We start from the raw sequence: 20,225 nt of genomic DNA on the forward strand, positions 1-20,225 counted from the left end.
ATCCCACTTTGGGCCTGTTGTTGGACCTTCTTTTCCTCAGGTTCCTCTCCATTCCATCCCTGTAGTTCTTCCAGACAGGAATATTATAGGTCAGAGTTTACTGTGGAATGACAACCCCATCCCTCACTTGATGCCCTATTTTCCTGCTGGAGTTGGCCCCTATAAGTTCCCTCTTCCTACTGTCAGGCATTTCATGTAAGATCTCTCCCTTTGAGTCCTGAGTGTCTCTCACTTCTCAGGTCTCTGGTACATCCTGGAGGGTTCCCCAACCTCCTACCTCCTGAGGTTGCCTGTTTCCATTCTTTCTGCAGTCCTTTTCCCTCACCCAATACCAGATCAGGTTCCCTTCTTCTCCAAGACCCCTTGTCTGCTTTCCCTCCCAGGTCCCTCTCTCCCTCCCAACTTGTGATTGCTTTCTTCTCCCTTCCAAGTGGGACTGAGGCGACCTCGCTTGGGCCCTTCAGCTTGTTGGTCTTTTTGAGTTCTGTGGGCTGTACCTTGGGTATTCTGTACTTTTTCTTTTTGTGGCTAATATCTACTTATTATTGAGTTCATACCATGCATGTCCTTTTGGGCCTGAGGTACCTCACTGGGATGATATTTTCTAGCTCCATCCATTTGCCTGCAAAACTCAGGATGTCCTGTTCTTAATAGCTGAGTAGCATTCCATTGTGTAAATGAGCCACATTTTCTGTATCCATTCTTCTGTCATGGGACATCTGGGTTGTTTCCAGATACTTTAGGTGCTTCCCCGCCATTCAAGATTCCTCATTTGAGAATTTGTTGTTTATCTCTGTACCCTATTTTTAATAGGGTAATTTGGTTCTCTAGAGTCTAACTTCTTGAATTCTTTGTATATTTTGGATATTATCACTCTATTGGATTGTAGGGTTGATAAAGCTATTTTCCCAATCTGTAGATTGCCATTTTGTCCCATTGACAGTGTCCTGTGCCTATCAGCTTTTCAATTGCACGAGGTCCCATTGAGACTCAGCTATACCACTATTGGGCATATACCCAGAAGATATAACAAGGACACCTGCTCCACTATGTTTATAGCAGCTTTATTTATAAAACTGGAAACAACCCAGATGTCCCTCAACAGAAGAATAGATACAGAAAATGTGGTACATTTACACAATAGAGCACTACTCAGCTATTAAAAACAATGACTTCATGAAACTCACAGGCAAATGGATGGAACTAGAAAATATCATCCTGAATAAGGCAACCCAGAGACAAAAGAACTCAAGTGGTACATACTTACTGATAGGTGTATATTAGGTAAAACGCTTGGAATACCCACGATACAACTCACAAACCATATGGAGATTAAGAAGAAGAAAGAACAAAAAGTATAGATGCTTTAATCCTACATTGAAGGGTGAACAAAATAATCACAGGAAGTAGAGGAAGGAAGGGACCTGGGAGGGAGATAGGAGGAAGAGGTTAAAAAAAAAAGAGGGGTATGATCAAGTATGGGAAGTGACAGAAGAGAAGTACCAGAGGGTCAGGAAATTAAACAGAAACATGTAGCAATGGGGGATGGGGAACTTGGGGTAGCTACTTGAAAACTCCCAGACACCAGGGAAGCCAGAGGTTCCCAGGGCCCAACAGGATTGATTTTAGCCAAAATAACCAACAAAGGGGAGAGAGAACCTGTAGAAGTCACCTCCAGTAAATAGGCATGGTCCCCTGTTGAGGGATGGGGCCACCTATCCACCTCAAAATTTTTAACCCAGAATTGTTCCTGTTTAAAGGAAAGACAGGAACAAAAAATGAGTGACTGAAGACAAAAACAGTGACTAAAGGAAAGGCCATCCAGAGACCATCCTACCTAGGGATCCGTCCTATCTGCAGATACCAAGCCCCACAGTATTGCTCATGCCAAGAAGCTCTTGCTGACAGGAGCCTGGTATAGTTGTCCTCTGAGAGGCTCGGCCAGCAGCTGTCTAATACAGATGTAGCTACTCACAGCCAACCATTGGACTGAGTCTAAGGACCCCAGCACAAGAACTAGGGGGAGGACTGAAGGAGAAGGGGATTGCAACCCCATGTGAACAACTATATCATCTAACTAGACCACTCAAGGCTCCCAGGAACTAAACTACCAACCAAAAAAGTATACATGGAGTGATCCATGCCTCCAGCTACATATGTAACTGAGAATGGCCTTATCTAGAATCCATGGGAGGGGATGCCCTTGGCCTTGTGATGGCTTGATATCCCAATGTAGGGGGATGTTAGAGTGGTGAGGTGGGAGTAGGTGAGAAGGTAGGGGAGCATAATCATAGAGGCAAAAGGGGAAAGGGGAGAGAGAGGATGGGATGGGGATTTATGGAGTAGAAACTGGGAAGGGGGATGTCATTTGAAATGTAAATAAATAAAATGATTAATAATAATAAAAATAGCAAAAAAAACAAACTCATCATGAGAGAAAACACACAGACACACACAAAATAAAAACCTCTTTCTATGTGAATAAACGTCAATATAGCTTGATGAACACTAGTATGATTAGTCAATGTTTGGAGTCAATAGGAAACATCAAAATTATTACTCATGAGTTTGCTAGTGCCTCATGGACCATTGTAGGACTACCCAGATTATGGATAACCTTGCTGTTCAGCCTTGCAAGTAGTACATCTGTTGTCAGTGTGTTCAAGTTGATCAGAGTATAAAAGGTGACATACAAGACCGTAGTAAAATTGGTTTTTCAACCACAAATATCTATGGCACTTATTGAATATAATACATAACACAGTCAAGTCAACAGTAATTAAATGAGATACATGTTAACTGTAGTCCATCAAACAGATGCTTTCAGCTCCTCCCAAAGCTCCTGCAAGACCTAGAACATTCTTATTTTTAGGATATATGGCATAATCAAATTAGTAAATAAAAAAGTAACAAAATTATGGAATTATTTCAAATTTTTACATTTAATAAATAAAATTATGATGGTTGTTTTTCAATACTGTCAGTAGATTTGGTACCACATATCTTTATTAAAAAATTAGATAAGAAATGTGTATTTAAGCCATTGACCTGCTGTGGTTGTCAGCCTTCCTGTAATATCTGATTTGCTTTTCGAACATGACCATGGAAGGAGGGAATAGCCAAATGATTTAAAAAAAATCATCATGGGGGAAGAATTATAGACAAATATAAAAGAGGAATTGAAAGTAAAAAAAAAAAAAAAGCCAGTGGAATAAAGTATCAAAAGCATAATATTTGAAGTTCATTTCTCTCTTGTAATGATTTTGCAGCAGAGTACCTTATATTCTGTTTATTGTAGTACATGTCTTGTGTGATAGCAAGGAGAGCTCATATACACTAGAGTCACAGTGGTAAGGGAAATATGTCATTTCAGAGCACAATCCTAGCAGTGCCTGCTCTATTTTCAATGTTTAAAATACATTTTGTAGGAATGAATAACCATTGAATTAATAAGTAAATGAATGCGAATCTTATAGCAATGTTGTGTAGCAAGGTCATTAGGGTTATTTCGCCTGCATTCCAGGACTCTTTTTGTTTTCTTAATGAAGTTGGAAAATCTCCAATCCAAGCTCAGTCCCTAGTGTTTTATCTCTTAATATGCTTTGTTTCTGCTGAGCCGTCAGTTCTTTATTTGTTGGCCTGGGGTAAGAGGCACTTCAGACTAGTAATCTTACACTGTGACTTTCATGAGATACATAATCAATCTTGCATCAAATACATGAACTCTTGCTAAGGGCATGTATTGCATGAACCTTCTACTTGAATTCAACACTTAGTGAATACTATTCAACTTTCAGGACACAGGGGGCAGCCTCTTTGTCGTCCTTCGCTGCCTTCAGTGATAGCTCAGCTATTATTGAGACCTGGGTCTAATGGTCCCTGAAGATATATTTTTCTAATTCTTGACATGTTTAAAATGACTAGCTGCAGATGCATAAAACCCTGGGGAAGGGCACTGAAGTTGACATTTGTTTACTTCTGTGGAATGCTCACAGAGTGAATGTACTCAAAAAGCAGGCATGACAACATGCTCACATCTATCAATTGACAGGTTTGAATAATTACAGCCAAACATTATTCATTTAATTTGTGTGTATATGTTTATATGTATGAGTTTAGGAATGTATATTCCATAGCATGTGTTTATAGGTCATAGGTCAACCTCAGTAATGTGTCCTTATCTTCTACCTTGTTTGATATAGGATCTCATGTTCAAAGCTGTGTTTTCCAAGCTCATTGACCTGTGGCATTCTGGAGGTTCTCATGCTTCTGTTCCTCTTCTTGAAGGAGGAACAATGGAGGGAGAGATATACACGAATGTGTCTAGCTTTATATGGCTTCTTTCTATTCAAACTCTGTTCCTTGGTTACACAACAAGTGTTTTTCCAAATGTGCCAAATAGCTGTTTATTTGTGTGACTAATTCAGCCATTAAAAAGGAAAAAATAAGAAATCAAAACTTGGTTTTCTTCTATGCATATTAGAGACTCTGATGCTTCATTCTCTTGAAAAAGATACCTAAGTGCATAATTCTTTGTTCTTTCATGTTAAAAATATCCAATAGTAATATGATAATCAGAATGATCAAAGACTCTTCTTTCAATTTTTTTCCATGGTGAGTTATTTTCTTTGAGTGAAAACAGTATATCAATATAGCAATGGCAACTGTTTCAGTAAGATCATCAATAGTAAAACAAATTAACTCACCTTTGTGCTATTACCTTAAAACTTATAGGAAGTACTAGAAGACACAAATATTGAAAAATTCTGTACATACCAAGTAACAGTATTTCCATAGTTTGGTTAATTCTGGTTTTGGTGAGCTTGGAGACTTCTCTTATAACAGCATTAAGAAAATTAGTCTCCTTGACCATGGTAAAATATTCTTATTTACACAGAAAAGTAAAAAGGAGGGATGGGATAGTGATTTACCTTGACTGCCAAGAAAATGATTTTGAAAGGAATAAAAATGATAATCAAAGAAGTTTAATTTCACAGCATTTAAGAGGTAATTATATACAAGAAAGAGTAAAAATAAATGATAAACTGGTAGTATCTGAAAGCTTATGAATAACCAATAAGGCTTATTTGGGTAATAACAGGGTACATAGAAGTCACTGGAGTGCAATGCTCTGTCTGTGCTAAGCATCAGGACAAATCCATCTATGGTTGGCTATCTGAAAAATAAATACATGTGTCTATTTTTACTGCTCTTCTGAAAGAACAAATGGGTATGCTTAGTAAGCAACTTGGGGTTTTATGGCCCTAATCAGGGTGAACATTTTAATAATAAACCAACTGCTAGCATATTCAAAAGAGTCCACTTAGCAATAGCATTAGTTAAAAATGTGAAATTCTTCTGAGCCGGTTCAATTTTCCAACAAAAACATTGCTCTACAATTGTATTCAGAGCTCAAATCGCCATGCAGAACAGCAAGGGTTGTTTCAGGAGAGCTTGGTTTTGATGATCTTTAAACCTACAGTAACTGTGCTTGTGCTTTTTTGTTTGTATTGGGTTTTCAAAGAGTGTAACTCTTCTCATTGACCTAATAAGGGACAATACTATCCTCAGGTAATTGCTTTAAATCTAATTCTGAAATGTCCTACTTGTCGACTTAGAATAACCTTAACTTTAGCCGTGCTAAGTTAAAAGCTCAATATTGTTTTTTCTTGAAGAGGTCAGCACCATCACATACAGCCCAATGCTTCCTATTGCCGCTGATTTGAGGCTTCAGCTGTAAAAATGTCCTGTGTCGGAAGTGTTTGCGTTGCATTTGTGTGATTGTTGGTTCATAACTTAGGTGAGATGGCACTGGGGTCCAAATGTATCTAGTTTCAGAGAATTTCTCCCCCCACCCTCCGTAACCTAATTTGTTTTTAAATGAAAAGAGAAAGAAAGTATCATTGAAGAATATATTAATATCATTTAAGAATTGATGATTTTTACCACTATTCAAAAGTTTTTCCTTGCTTAGATAACCATTCTTTTTTGGGGGAGAGGGTCCTGTCGGTATCTCTCATCTTACTGTGGCAATACTGGGGTTACAGTTACATAGTACTATCCTTGGCATTATGTATAGTTTAGGGATTGGAACTAAGGTCTCCAATATTGCACAGCTACTCACTGCACTATCTCCAAAGCCCCTTTTGTAGGAGTTTTGGTCTTATAATCAATCCTAGTTTATTTAGCTTTTACTTTTGGAAGAGTGTTGAATTGAAAGACTTTTCATTGTTCACCTCTTGCATATTATTAACAGATATATTCTTTGTGTTAACTTATATATTTTATGTCTCTTTTGGACTGAAAAAGTGTACTCATTATGTGCTTGAGGTGTCTGCTAGTACACTCAAAGGTGAAGGAGTTTGGAGTGTACCAATAAGCATACTGCCTGAGGAGGACGGTAAGGCTATATAGTGCATCCTGAAATACATTGATCTTTAACATTGCAAGGAACCTGTAGAGATAATATTGGGACATTTGTGATAACTTGTCTATATATTGAAGACATGTTGAATGAAAGACTGAAGGAAGGACAATCCAGCCTGATATAGCTGTCTCCTGAGAGGCTCTGACTGTACCCGACTAATACAGAAGTAGAGGCTCACAGTCATCTATTGAACTGAGTACAGGGTCCCCAATGAAGGAGCTAGAGAAAGGACCCAAGGAGCTGAAGGGTTTGCAGTCCCATAGGATGAACAACAATATGAACTAACTAGTACCTTCAGAGCTCCCAGGGACTAAACCACAAAACAAAGAGTACACATGGTGGGACTCATGTCTCCAGCTGCATATGTATAGTAGATGATGGCCTTGTTGGACATCAATGGGAGGAGAGGCCCTTGGCCCTGTGAAGGTTCTATGCCCCAGTGTAGGGGAATGCCAGGGCCAGTAAGCAGGAGAGGGTGGGGTGGTGAGCAGGGGGAGGGGGAAGGAGGGAGGGACAGGGTTTTGTTCTTGTTGTCTTTTGTTTTTTTTGTTTTTTTTGTTTTGTTTTGCTTTGTTTTTGGAGGGGAAACTGGGAAAGGAGACATCATATGACATGTAAATAAAGAAAATATCTAATATAAAAAAAGTTTCCCATAAAATTGTACTTATATTTGCATAGTAAAGTTGTCTTCAAGGGCAAAAAATAGTGTTTCTATCTGATTTTCCTCAATGTAAATTTATCTTTCATAACTGCTCTTATACCATAACAATGAAATCTCTGTATAATATTGGTGTGCATATAGCTTAGAGTTTAGGTGAAAAAAAATTTAGATAACCATTCTTACACATAGCCACAAGTAATACTATCCAGGGGTCCGGTTGGAAATGTGGTTCTGTGTCTCATTACACAGTTATGTTAGCTGTAATTCACAGTGAAAACACTGGAGAATAGTGATTAAGAGCCTAGAGATAAGTGAGTGTTCACTAACTCTTGGGGTTTGTAAGTTCTAGCATAAGATAACAGGTCAAATTAGGAACCTAGCTCTTATGTCTTTTTTTTTTTTTCTTAAAATTTTAGCAGACATTCAGATGTATTCTATCAGAGTAAATAAAATCAAAATAAATATTTAAATAATATTACCTATGAAGGCATGGCTAGAGAATTAATTTTTTAACTTTATAATTTCTTGGCAATTACGTGACTATTCCAGAATTATTTCAAAGTGAGAAAATTCTAGGCAGTTTAGTATTCTCATTAGTGACAGAGATCTCAAACACCTGAGGTTAACACAAAATGTACAGGTACTAAATCACACATTTGCTAAGTATTCAGGAGTTTCTGTCTTATTTTTGGAGACTGTATCTTAAGATTTCTGAATGTACTTTAAGGCATATAAGTGCTAAAGTATAAAGCAGTTATATAGAGCAGACCAAATTTGAGCGTTTTCTTTTTCTTTTTTTTTGACATATATGACATCTGGGGAAATATCAGTGTTTGTGGTCAGCAAACACTGACACTTCTTATCCCAACAAATATGGAAATATAATATTTTGAGAAGAATATTTTGAAAATCATTAACATGGAAACCTTTTAAGAAAGAAAGCAGCTTATTTTTTCAGAGAAATTATAGAGCTACCACCTGGAACACCACTTATTTAGACTCACTACTTTAAACTGCCTTGGATTCAGAATATGCAAATCATCTTTGGGATTTGAATGCTGGCTAGCTAGATTACTTGAGTGAGTTAGAAAATTTCTAAGTCAGTCTGAATCTGCTATGGTGTTTTCTTCCTCATGAGGTTTCAGTTCTTGGACTCTCTTGACATCTGAGGTCTGGGAAGGCAAAATTGATCTAAGGTGAATATGAGGCACACCATAGCCCTATAAGAATGTAAACTTGAATTCCACTTTATGTAGAATAATACTATCTCATATATTCCCAGGAAATGTAAGAAGCTGGCTTGGTGCTATCTTCCATAGTAGCATGGCTAGAGTTTAGAATCATGTCTATTTTACAATAGCCCAGAGAGAGGTTTTTAAGGGTTCTTTCACAAAGAAGTGAGTAATATTTAACTGAGGAATAAACCAACTACTCTTGCTTGTACACTGAACAATACATTCACATATTTAATCATTACACTGTGCATCACAAATATGTACAAACATGTCAACCATAAGTAAAATTTAAAAATCATATAAATAAGAAATAATACTGCTCTTGCTCTCTTCCTCTTGCTTTCTCTTTCCCCCTTTCTCCCCATTCCCTTTCCCCTTTCTCTCCACATGCTCATGTCCAGCCTCCTCTTCTCTTCTCTTCTTTTCTCTTCTCTTCTCTTCTCTTCTACTATCTCTGTCTCAGTCTCTCTCTCTCTGCCTTTCTCTGCCTCTACTACCCTCTTGACTTGTCACCCTATGTCCTGAATAAACTCTATTCTATACTTTAAAAAAAAAAAAGAAAGAATGCCATGTGGTTAACATTGTCTGTAGAAGTAATTCCAATTAACTTATTAATAACGATCACATTATATCTGTTGATTTCTCTGTGGAACTCATTTTCTATCTTTTTATATCCCAATTTAAGACCTTTCTTTAACAACTTCTTTCAGCTCAGTGTGAAAATCTGAAATACAACCTTGGAACACCTAGATCCTTCCTTGTAATCCTCATGTGATTTCATTGTTCACCCAAGAAGAGGAAGTACTTTCTACAATAAGACAAGATCATTCAGAGACTCTGTGATTTTCAGAAGCAGTACTGGGAAGTCACAATTACCAGACATATGTGGACAATAAAACAAATCACCAAACATCATACATGGAGAAAGAAAACAAATCACAGCCAAATGTGATTGATGTTTTGAGAATTTGACACATGGATTTTATAATTACTAAATTTGAGAGGGAAAACTAACCTCCAGAAAGGCCAGAAATACAAAATCAGTTCCTTCTATCTTCACATAACATTAAGGACTAATGACAGGTCTTTGAAAGTAGAAGGTCACAGTAGGAGAACTCTATACTTACCTGGTCTTTGCCAGAAGTCACATTCTAGTTTGCTGTGTCAAGGGAATAAGTGACCTATAAAGAGATGGGGCTAAAGAAACAAACTGGAATTCAGGGTTACTGAAATGGCTAGCAAACAAGAAGCACTTTCCTAAAAGTAATTGGTACCTGAGGGAAAAGTCTCAAGTGGAAATATTGTGATAGGGTACTTCACTCAGGATGATATCCTCCAGATCCATTCATTTGCCTAAGAATTTCATAAATTCATTGATTTTAATAAATTCATTGATTTTAATAGATGAGCAGTACTCAATTGTGTAAATAGACTACATTTTCACAATCCATTCCTCTGTTGAGGGACATCTGGGTTGTTTCCAGTTTCTGGCTATTATAAATAAGGCTGCTATGAACATAGTGGAGCAGGTGTCCTTATTACATGTTGGAGCATCTTCTGGGTATATATGCCCAGGAGTGGTATAGCTGGGTACTCTGGTAGTACTATGACCAATTTCCGGAGGAACCACCAAACTGACCAGCTTGCAATCCCACCAGCAATGAAGGTGTGTTCCTCTTTCTCCACAAACTCATCAGCATCTGCTGTCACCTGAGTTTTTGAACTTAGCCATTCTGACTGGTGTGAGGTGTAATCTCAAGATTTTGATTTGCATTTCTCTGATGACTAAGGATGTTGAACATTTCTTTACATGCTTCTCAGCCATTTGGTATTCATCAGTTGAGACTCTGTTTAGCTCTGTATCCTATTTTTAATAGGGTTATTTGGTTCTCTGGAGTCTAACTTTTTGAGTTCTTTGTATATATTGGATATTAGCCCTCTATCAGATATAGGATTGGTAAAGATCTTTTCCCAATCTGCTGGTTGCCGTTTTTGTCCTATTGACAGTGTCTTTTACCTTACAGAAGCTTTGCAATTTTATGAGGTCCCATTTGTCGATAGTTCATCTTAGAGAATAAGCCATTGGTGTTCTGTTCAGATAATATATGCAGATAAAACGTTCAGATATATAAAATAAATAAGTAAATCTTAATAAGAGGAGGAGGAGGATGAGGAACAGGAGGAGGAGGAGGAGGAAGCCGCAGCAGCTAAAAAACAAAACAAAACAAAACAAAACAAAAACAAAAACAAAAAAACAAGATTAAAATTGTGATGTAAATTCTTGTCAAATCTTGGTATTTGCTAAACATGCATCTATGTTTTTATTCTTTCTACTGAAACCATAAGAGATATATTCTTTGAGTCAAGAGCAGGAAGAAACACCATTGCCCTGGACTCATGACTAACATGTAAACACATCCTAACAAGTCTAAAGTTGATTTTCAAATATGATTAAACTCACCTCCCCAAACTTCCTTCCTTCCATAGTAAGGCTCAGTGCTCTTCACATGAAAATTATAAAGTAAAACCATATCCAATATGTAAAAGTCATGATGTACCCCATGGAATATCAATTTCTAGTCCTTCAGAGTAGCCAGGAACTATGGCCCATACCCTGGGGGAAGAATCAGTAGGGTTATACATGGAACAGAATCTATAAGTTAAAGTGAATAGACTTCAAAACAAATACTATGAATTAATGTCATCACTGTGAGAAATGGGTGGAAAGAATGAGGGAAGAAATGCTAGAACTTGAAGGGCAAGTGCTGGGCAGGCAAACTCATCAGACAAGACTGACAAAGCAGTAGGCACTGAGGCAGAGAAGACAAAGAAATGGAGGACCAAGCAGGAGAAATGACTTAAATTATGACTGAGGAACATATGTTTCACAAAAATGAACACCTACACCTTTTCAATAGATGCTCACAGAAAAAGACCCATGGTATCTGTATGACAAAAAATGTACTGTAGAACTGAGCAACAAAAATATATGCAGAAAATTCCTAGAAATAATGCTGAACAAAATATAGGCAATCTTGATTTTTCCAATAGATTTTTTTCTAGATAGAACATTGAGAGTTCAGTTCGAGAACGAAATAGCTTATATTAGAATTCATTAAAATTAACAGATTTTATTCTACAAAAGACAGAAAAGAGAATAAAGACAAATGGAAATACTAAGAGGAAACGCTTATCTATAAAAATATGCATGTGAAACATATTAATAGTCTTGAGACACAACAGAGAACAAACACCAATATCAAAATAGCAGAACTGTCAAAGAAAATATCTCATGAAAGACAGTGAAGTGATGAAAGTTATCCTATTAAATTGGTCACCAAAACTTGTCTTCATAAAATTTGCAAAATTAAATGTCTGTGAGATACTGTTTTTGAACTTGTTTAAAGAATTAAAACTCAAAATAATAACACTAAGTTTGGAGAATGACATGGAAGCCAAAACTTATCTCCTTTATTACCTGTTGGAATGCAAATGGCAGAGCCATGTTACGAGTTTTAACTTTTCCTGAGGGGGGTAATATGTTCTGATCCTTGGATCCAGCATCTATACTCTTCAGTATTTACTTGAATGAACTAAAATCATAGTTCTACAAAAATCCTTGCTCATGAACTCTCCTAGCAATTTCTTTCTCTGAACTGCTGAAAGGGATCATACAAGTTACTATAATGTAGTATTTCTTCTGGGGGAATGGCAGAGGATGAAGCAGAAGAAATATTTGATGAGATGTCGATAATTTTTCCAAGTGGAAGAAAGTCTTCAGCCCTAAACTTTAAAAATCTCAGGAAACAATAAGCAGGATAATTACAAATAACACATAGAGGCACCATCATTCAAATTGCTTAAGAAGTGGGGTGAAAACCTCGAGTACTAAACATTTAAAGAAACATCCTAAGAAACGAGATAAAATTTGATAAAATTTGTCTCCAAAAGACACACTGAAAAAGATTTTTTTCTTGATTCTTATATTTTTTTCTTTTATCATTTTTCTGGCTAAAGCAAAAACATCTAACATGCTTTCAAAAAGAAATATTATTAAATACCAGACTTCAAAAACAATCTTTATGATATTATTGTTTACTTAATCAAATAAAAATTGATTGTGAGTTTAAAAGCTTGTGTAGAGAAGAAACATATCACAAAAGGAGCATACCTCAGAATTCTGCTGAAGATTTAAAGTAAGATCCAAGATAACAGGAAAATAAAAGGATCTATAAAGAGATGTGTCAAGAGAGAAAGAAATGACAGTATCGGATGCTTATGTTAACCTGGTATGTGACCACACACAATATAAATAGATTATGTTCCAATCCAAAGTGAAACATTGTCCAGTAGAGAGATGGGTGGGAGAGAAAGAGGTGGGGGTACATAAGAGAAAGCAGAGGAGGAAGAGGGGGGAGGAGGAAGAAGAAAAGGAAGAGAAGTAGGAAGAGGAAGAGGAAGAAGTGGTAAAGAGAAGAGGAAAGGATTGGTGGAGACAAGAGGAAGAAGGTGGATGGAAAAAAGGAAGAGAATTTTTGCAGTTAAAGGGACACTATCTTTCCTTCCCCACGGCCAAGATGATAATACTCATTCAAGAACAAAGGTATATTGAAAATCAGACTTTAACAAGAAATATTTGGCAAAACGAACAACAGAAAATTGTTTCACAAGTAAAACACATTTTAGTAGCTGAGGGAATGGACAGAGGAATTAAATCATTAGTCCATGATGGTGAAAATTCTGTGTTCTTTAAGCTTAGGATTCTGCTTACCTGTAACAAAAGGAGATAAAAGCCTAAAAGAGCATACTTCCTTTCTCCCACAAGCAAAAAAGTGTTGTATATATCTAAGAAATTTCAGAGTGCTGATATCATCTCAAACTTTAAACTACTAGGTTTCTCTCCAAAAATTCAAAACTTTTTTCCTGTTTATGTAACACATTCTGTACAAGTTTTAATAAGACATTCAAACATCTTTTTGAAAATACAAGTCTCTTTAATAATTGGAAAGAAGACATTATTTTTTTATCACCTCTTTCCTTTCAGGGCTAGTTAATGAAGTTAACAAGCTAAATAAGTACTATGTTCTTTCTGTAAGATTTCTAGGTAGATGGCTTCCTTAAATCTCAATTAGAAATTCTTTGCTTTTTTTTTCTTTTTTAAGCAGAAGAGGTTTCTGGTTTCCTGTTAATTGCAAGATTGACTTTCCCTAGTCTTTAAATCCAAAGTCTTACCTAACAATTACAATAATTGCAATTACATTTCTTACACTTAAAAACCCACAAAATGTATTTTGCCTGTCCATGAATGTAAATGGATGCTAAAGCCCTCCTCCCAAATAAGCTCATTCCTATAATCCCAGAAGAACAGAGCTTCAAGAACTGACATTAGCTGGAAACCAATTACAGTGATAGGCATGCCTTCACTCTGAAAGTTTTGGGTCATCTTCCAACAGGCCTGAGCTGGCAGCTCAGCTTTGACTTCATGGTTCTCCAGAAGACATTATGGATATAGACCATAGTGATATTGAGAAATTTAAGTTGTGACAGTACTGAATCCCAAGCCAATTCTCAAGTTCTTGAGACTTGGTGTTGAGGGACACAGGTAGGGTTCTAGAAAGGAGTGACTTGTGTTATTCAACCAGACAATTAGACCTGGAAGAACGTAGAAAATTGGAAAAGGTATTTTTAAGTGACCAGGAGCAAGCACGGAGGAAGGGTGTTTGTAAAACATGGGCAAGGCCCTGAGTGCTGTGCTCTGCATCAGAAGCAGAGGAAGAATGCGAGTCATAATTTGCAGATCTACCTAAGGAAATCTGCAATAGAATATCGAATCTTTCAGAAAGTGACAGAATACAGAAGACACTCCTAAAACAGCGGGAGGTATTAGAATAAGGACAGTGGGGATTTACATGAGCAAAATGTATTATCTGCAGGCATGAAAATATCCCAGTGAAATGATCATTTTATATAATTAATAAAAGCTGAAAAAATTAAAGACAAGGATTCTTTTCAAGTTGAGTAAAAAGGTTCAGAGGTCATACAATGTTTTGGATTATACAATAAAACTATTTTTCCTCAACTCACAATAAACAAAACATTCCCCAACTAGGAATTGTTCTGAGTAAGGGAAAATTTACAGGTGTGATTCTAGTATGCAGTAATAGCACATCTGGAAGATTTAAGAAGGTAGCTAATTAACAAACTCAGTCAGCTAGACAAGATAATACTAGAACAGACAGCTGGCAGCCTTCTTACATGACCAAAATATAGAGAAATCAGTTTTGAAGTATACATGCCCTGTAACTTATAATGTAGATCCTTCCTGATAAAGCTACTGTATATTGAGATGATCTTAAATTAAAAATGCATTTAATACAAATACCCTAGCAAACATCGGTGCTTAGCAGCATGGTACACCAAGATTAATGGATATTTAACCTTTTACTGTATGGCTGATGCATAACTGTGGTTCATAGTCTCTGAAGGTTGTCTCCAGAAAGAAACATAATATTGCCCACCTATGAACAAGCAAAACACAATATTCAATGTTTAGTTTCTTTTAATAGGATATGCCTTTCATACCATCAAAACACCAAACAATTATATGTCAAGTCATTGTAAATTTGGAAACTATTCTCTAACATGGACTCATTTTCAAATGACAAACCTTCTTTTACCTAATAATATCCTGTGGGGTCAATTCTTCTCTACATGGAAGGCAAAACGAATAAACTCCTAGCTCATTTATGGGGTCACTTTGTGTATTTATTTGCTGTCCTGTGCTTGTGCCTGTGTGTGTGTGTATACAAGCGTGTTTGTGGGGTGTGGGTGTGTTGTCTTTGTCCACACATGATGGTGCAATGCACATTTAGAAGCCAGAGAAAGAAGTCAAGGTGTCCTGCTCCATCCCTTCCTGTCCTTGCTGACCAGGGACCTAAGTTGGTTGCTGGCAAGCCTCAGGAATCCTACTGATTCCAGCTGCCATAGTGCTAGGGGTATAGGTACACAGGCAAAGCCTGAATGTTCACACAAATGCTGAGTTCTGAAGTCAGGTGCTCATTCTTGCCCAGTATGTTCTTTTTTCCCACTGAGCTGTATCTCCAGATCCTATGGAGATACATTTTCTAAATCAAAGCTTAGGTTTTGTTCTGATTCATGAAATTCTCTTCTTCATTCTGTTTTCCTCTGGTTTTCTGTCTTAAGCTTAATAGCCTGGGCTTAGCTTACCTCTTATGAAGCTACCACCTTCTTCCATATATCCGCTCATCAAAATCTTCACTGTTTTAATTTAATTATTTTATTAGTATTAAAATAATGGGTTCATTGAGGCAATTTCATGCATTGTATATCATTGGTTTTGCTATATGTCTCCCATTATGATTTCACTGTGTATGAGTGCAACCTTAGAACTTCTGCACTCTGTTAAAAGTAAACTAATGGAACACACACACACACACACACACACAACACATATATACACTTGGACAAAATCTCAAAGCTGTGGGTTTGGAAATATTTCATGTAAGTGATGTCTTTCTGAGTGACACCTTCCATTTCATAGGCTTCTTGAAATGTATAGTAATCTATAGTGTTCTTAGTTTAATTCCTGAAATAAGATATCACTCTTACATTTGTACTGGGGAGCGCACTTGGCAACTCACTATTTTGAGCTTGATATGAACTGTATGGATTTTATTCTCTAAATTAGTAGTTATGTGAAGGATGAGAAATGCTCAGACTGCCAGTCTTAGAGATAACATGTTTACTCCCCCAGCAAGGGATGAGGTGGGCAAGACATACGTGTATTCCTAGGGGTGCCTACAAGGGATGTGGTTTTCTATGTTTCTGCTTATCTGGAAAAACTCATATTTTAATTGCTCTATATTCACTATTTTTCCATCATTGCTGATTTTTCTAAATTCCTGCATAAATATTTTCTTATTTGGTGCATGCTTTAAATACCACTTCAACAGACTTTAGAGGAATATATCTAAATATTTGCCACCATTTGTGTCTATTTTGCTGGTTACTGTGTCGGTAGAAGCAGAAAACACATTTTAAAATAGGACAGTAAATATAAATATGTAAATTAAAATTCATAAATGTGATAACACAAGAATGTAAAATATATCTGCATTTCCAGATTTCAAAGGTAAATAGGAAGTAATATTTACAACAAAGATTATCACCTTAAATATCAAAAATGTGTTGAGGTACTACTAAGGTCATGATATAGTAAATAAAGTATTTAAGTAAATACTTAAGTAAATAAAAGACATAAATTGAAAATTCATAAGATATACACAGCTACTAATAATATACAATTTAAATCTCAATAGTAAGAAGAAGAAATGAGAAATAGTTTACACTCAAAAATTGGAAATAACATCAATCACAGCATAATGCCTAGCAAGCCTCGAAGTGACTAGAAAAATATACTGTGATGAAAAAGTAAATTTATGTAAAATTTGACCAAATCAGTAAGTATTGTATAAAAAAGAATGTGTAAGTTTTCCATGTTGCACTTTACTTAATCAAAGAAAAAAGTTGTAAGCTGATATGAATGGCTTAGATGAACAGCTGAACTTCATTCACATGGCATGTACGTCTGAGTTGCTGGTTCACACCTCTGCTGGAGCTCTTTATTCCTTGATGTTTTCAATTCCTTTATCAGAAACATTTTAGAGATAGGCAGTCAGCCTTTAGATGCCTATTATAAGAAACATGTTTGAGATTCAATTAGTCTTAGTTACCATCAGTGATACAAATTTTGTCAATTAGCATCATTAAAACTATTGATGACCATTGGACCCTCCTAGTGGAGAATGATCTTTCTCAGTATTGAGATACATTGTTGATATAATGGTGCTGGACAGAAAAAAATAGATTTGGCTAGAAATAGCACATGCAACACAGTAACAAATGCTGGTGAGTTCATGCATGCCTTTTTTTTCTCCTGCTGTGATAAAACTCTGTGACCAAAAACTAGTTAAAAGAGAGTTTATTTTAGTTTATCATTCCAGAGGTATAAGAGGTTATCACCTTGAGTAAACACTGTGGTAAGAGACAGTACGGCTGGAGAAGGAGGATGCTAAGAACACACATCATCAAATACAAGCCAAATGTGAGGGAGCACACTGGAAATAAGGGGAGGCTATTCAATCTCAGAGCCAGCTCCCAAGCAACCTAGTTCCTTTTGCAAGGTATACCTCTGAAATATCTTCATCAACAGCACCACGGTCTGGGACCCAAGTGTTCCAATACCTGAGCCCGTGGGGGAAGTTTCTCATTCGAAGTACTCCATCCCCTGAGCTCCATCCTTGGCAATGGTTCTTTGTGCCTAGCAGCTTTGCACAAATTTTGTTACCTGACTCCCACTAAACTTTAATTTCGTCCTGCTCTAACAGTGTTATGGCTTTGCCTGCTGATACACCAGTCACTCAAAGTGCTGTCAATAATCCATAACCACACAGTTAATGCCGCATTGATCTTTCAGTGTAACTATTTTTAAACCTGTATGCTGCTATATGTACAGAATTAAGGTTTGGGTCTTCTATACAATATCATAAATGAGGTTTTGAGGCTTCACCCATGTTTATTTTTGGAGATCATAGATGTTTATATTGAAGAACCTAATACCAGAGGAGTGTCTCTGGTCATTAGGATGGCTCACTGATCAAAGGCAGAACCTGATGACCTGCATTCAATACCTGGGACCCATATGGCAGATGGACAGAATCTACTCCACAAGTTATCCTCACACCACCACACATGCACTGCAACACATGGATACCCAACCACAGGCACATGCGTGCGCACGCACGCACACACACACACACACACATACACACACACACACACACACACACACACACACACACACACTTATTTGCTTGTTTCAAAGGAGCTTCATGGTTGGTACAAACCTGCTGTTTATAATCCAATGCTCAGGAGGCAGAGTCAGGAAGATCCCCACAAGTTCAAGACTAGTGTAATCAAAATAGTGAATTTAAGTCTAGAACAGTACAGCAGAGGTAAACCTACATCTTAAAAAATGAATAAAATCACAATATTTTGTTGATTAACTGTATTATAGTAATTTATTCCAATGAAATAATTTAGGACATGTGTAAAATTTAATTTTGCTTATTTATCAAAGACTTGTTTATCAAGACAGAATGCTAAGAGTTTAAATGTTCAAACAGCAGGGAATAATTGAGTAATTTGCAGTATATTATACAAATCCATGAAACAAATTTTAAAAATTATGACAGAAAACTTGGTTCTTCAGTAATGGGAAAATTTAGATACATCGGATATAAAAAGTGGGATCAAACCAGGAGGTATACAGTGAAAATATTTCTAAATATACTAAATTCTACTCTGTAATGAAAGTGTCATTTGTTTACGATAAAACTGGAAAGCAAGTGATTTGATATATTTTCTGGTTGTTTCAAGATTTTTTCCTTCTGTCAGTATCAAGGCTTAAAAAAGAGGTCTGTGAACTGTCTCCATCAAAATGAATATTTGTACACTCTCAAATCTGTGTTCCAGCCTCCATTTCTCAGATCAGTATATGTTGTGGCATATATCTATCATCCACTGTTGTGTAAAAAGTCACCCCAGACCTTTGGGCTTAAAACAACAAATTTTAAATCCATAATATGGGTGTGGATTGAGGAAGAATACTAGTTTCTCAATAGTTCCAGGGGACCTTCCAACTAAGACTTTCATGAAGTTGAAACCAAGTTACTGGCCAGTGCTTCATTCATCTCTAGACTTTCCTGGGACTGGAGAACTAGCTGACAGGTTCTCCGATGGACGGAGTACTGGGTCAGACAGCCTCAGAAGATCTCCCTAGCCCATTCATATGATCATGAGGAGTCTCATTTATTTGTTTGTGAGTGCCCTGTGGCCTTTAGACAAGCTTCCGGGGTGTCTTCACAGGACAGTTCCCAGTGGAATGAAGAAGAACCCGAGACTACCAAATGAAAACCACAGTCTCTGTGTAACCTAATATAGGAAGTGGCATCCATCATTTCAGGAAATCAATAATAGTAAATCAATAAGTCTAGCCAACCTTTAAGAACAAGAGAATTAAATAAGGACATGACTATCACAAGCCATAGAACATTGGGGGCCCATCTTCATGAGTCTTTTAATATGGGCTCAGAGTCCAGAGTCTGAATTTTAAACAAAATTCTCAAAGGACAAAGATGTAAACCATTTACTTTCAGAATCTTACTTATAAAATAAAACATCTCATCTGCAATAATTCTCTTTGGGGGATTTGTTTTAACTCCCACTAAGACACCTCTTTCACTTCACTAAGCTTTTTTTTATTCTTTTTAACTTTTCATTAGTTCTTGAGAGTCTCTACTTTGTGTACAACAGAATGGATAATGACGTTCAGCGACAACCTCAGGAAATAATCATTGTGGAATAAACACAGAGCAATTGTAAAATGTGACAAAATGGAATGTCACTTAATGTAATTTCATTACCTAATTTGATTGAGAAAGCTGGCAGAAAACATACCACAACATGCACGAAGGTTTATATTCTCACAATAATATATTTTGAAATGATTATCAATTCAATTTACATGTAAGTTAAGACACAAATCAAGTGAGCTGATGAGCCTCTCTCTTTAAAGCAAAGAAATCTGACCCAGTTAGTCCTCATTATTTACAGATTCCATAACTGCACAATGTACTTGCTTGTTCAAAGTTTTCTGTAACCGAGAGGTTAATACTTAAAGCACTGTGGATGATACCTGGAGGCACATGGGATGCTTATGATATACAGAGAACAGAGCTTGAGCCTCCTAATACACCATCTCCTGGCCTAGGTCAAGCAAGGTGATGCCCTGCCTTCTTGTTTCAGCCGACAGTACCTGGGA

The sequence above is a fragment of the Mastomys coucha genome, unplaced genomic scaffold (assembly GCF_008632895.1).
Source record: "Mastomys coucha isolate ucsf_1 unplaced genomic scaffold, UCSF_Mcou_1 pScaffold20, whole genome shotgun sequence".
Taxonomy (NCBI): Eukaryota; Metazoa; Chordata; class Mammalia; order Rodentia; family Muridae; genus Mastomys; species Mastomys coucha.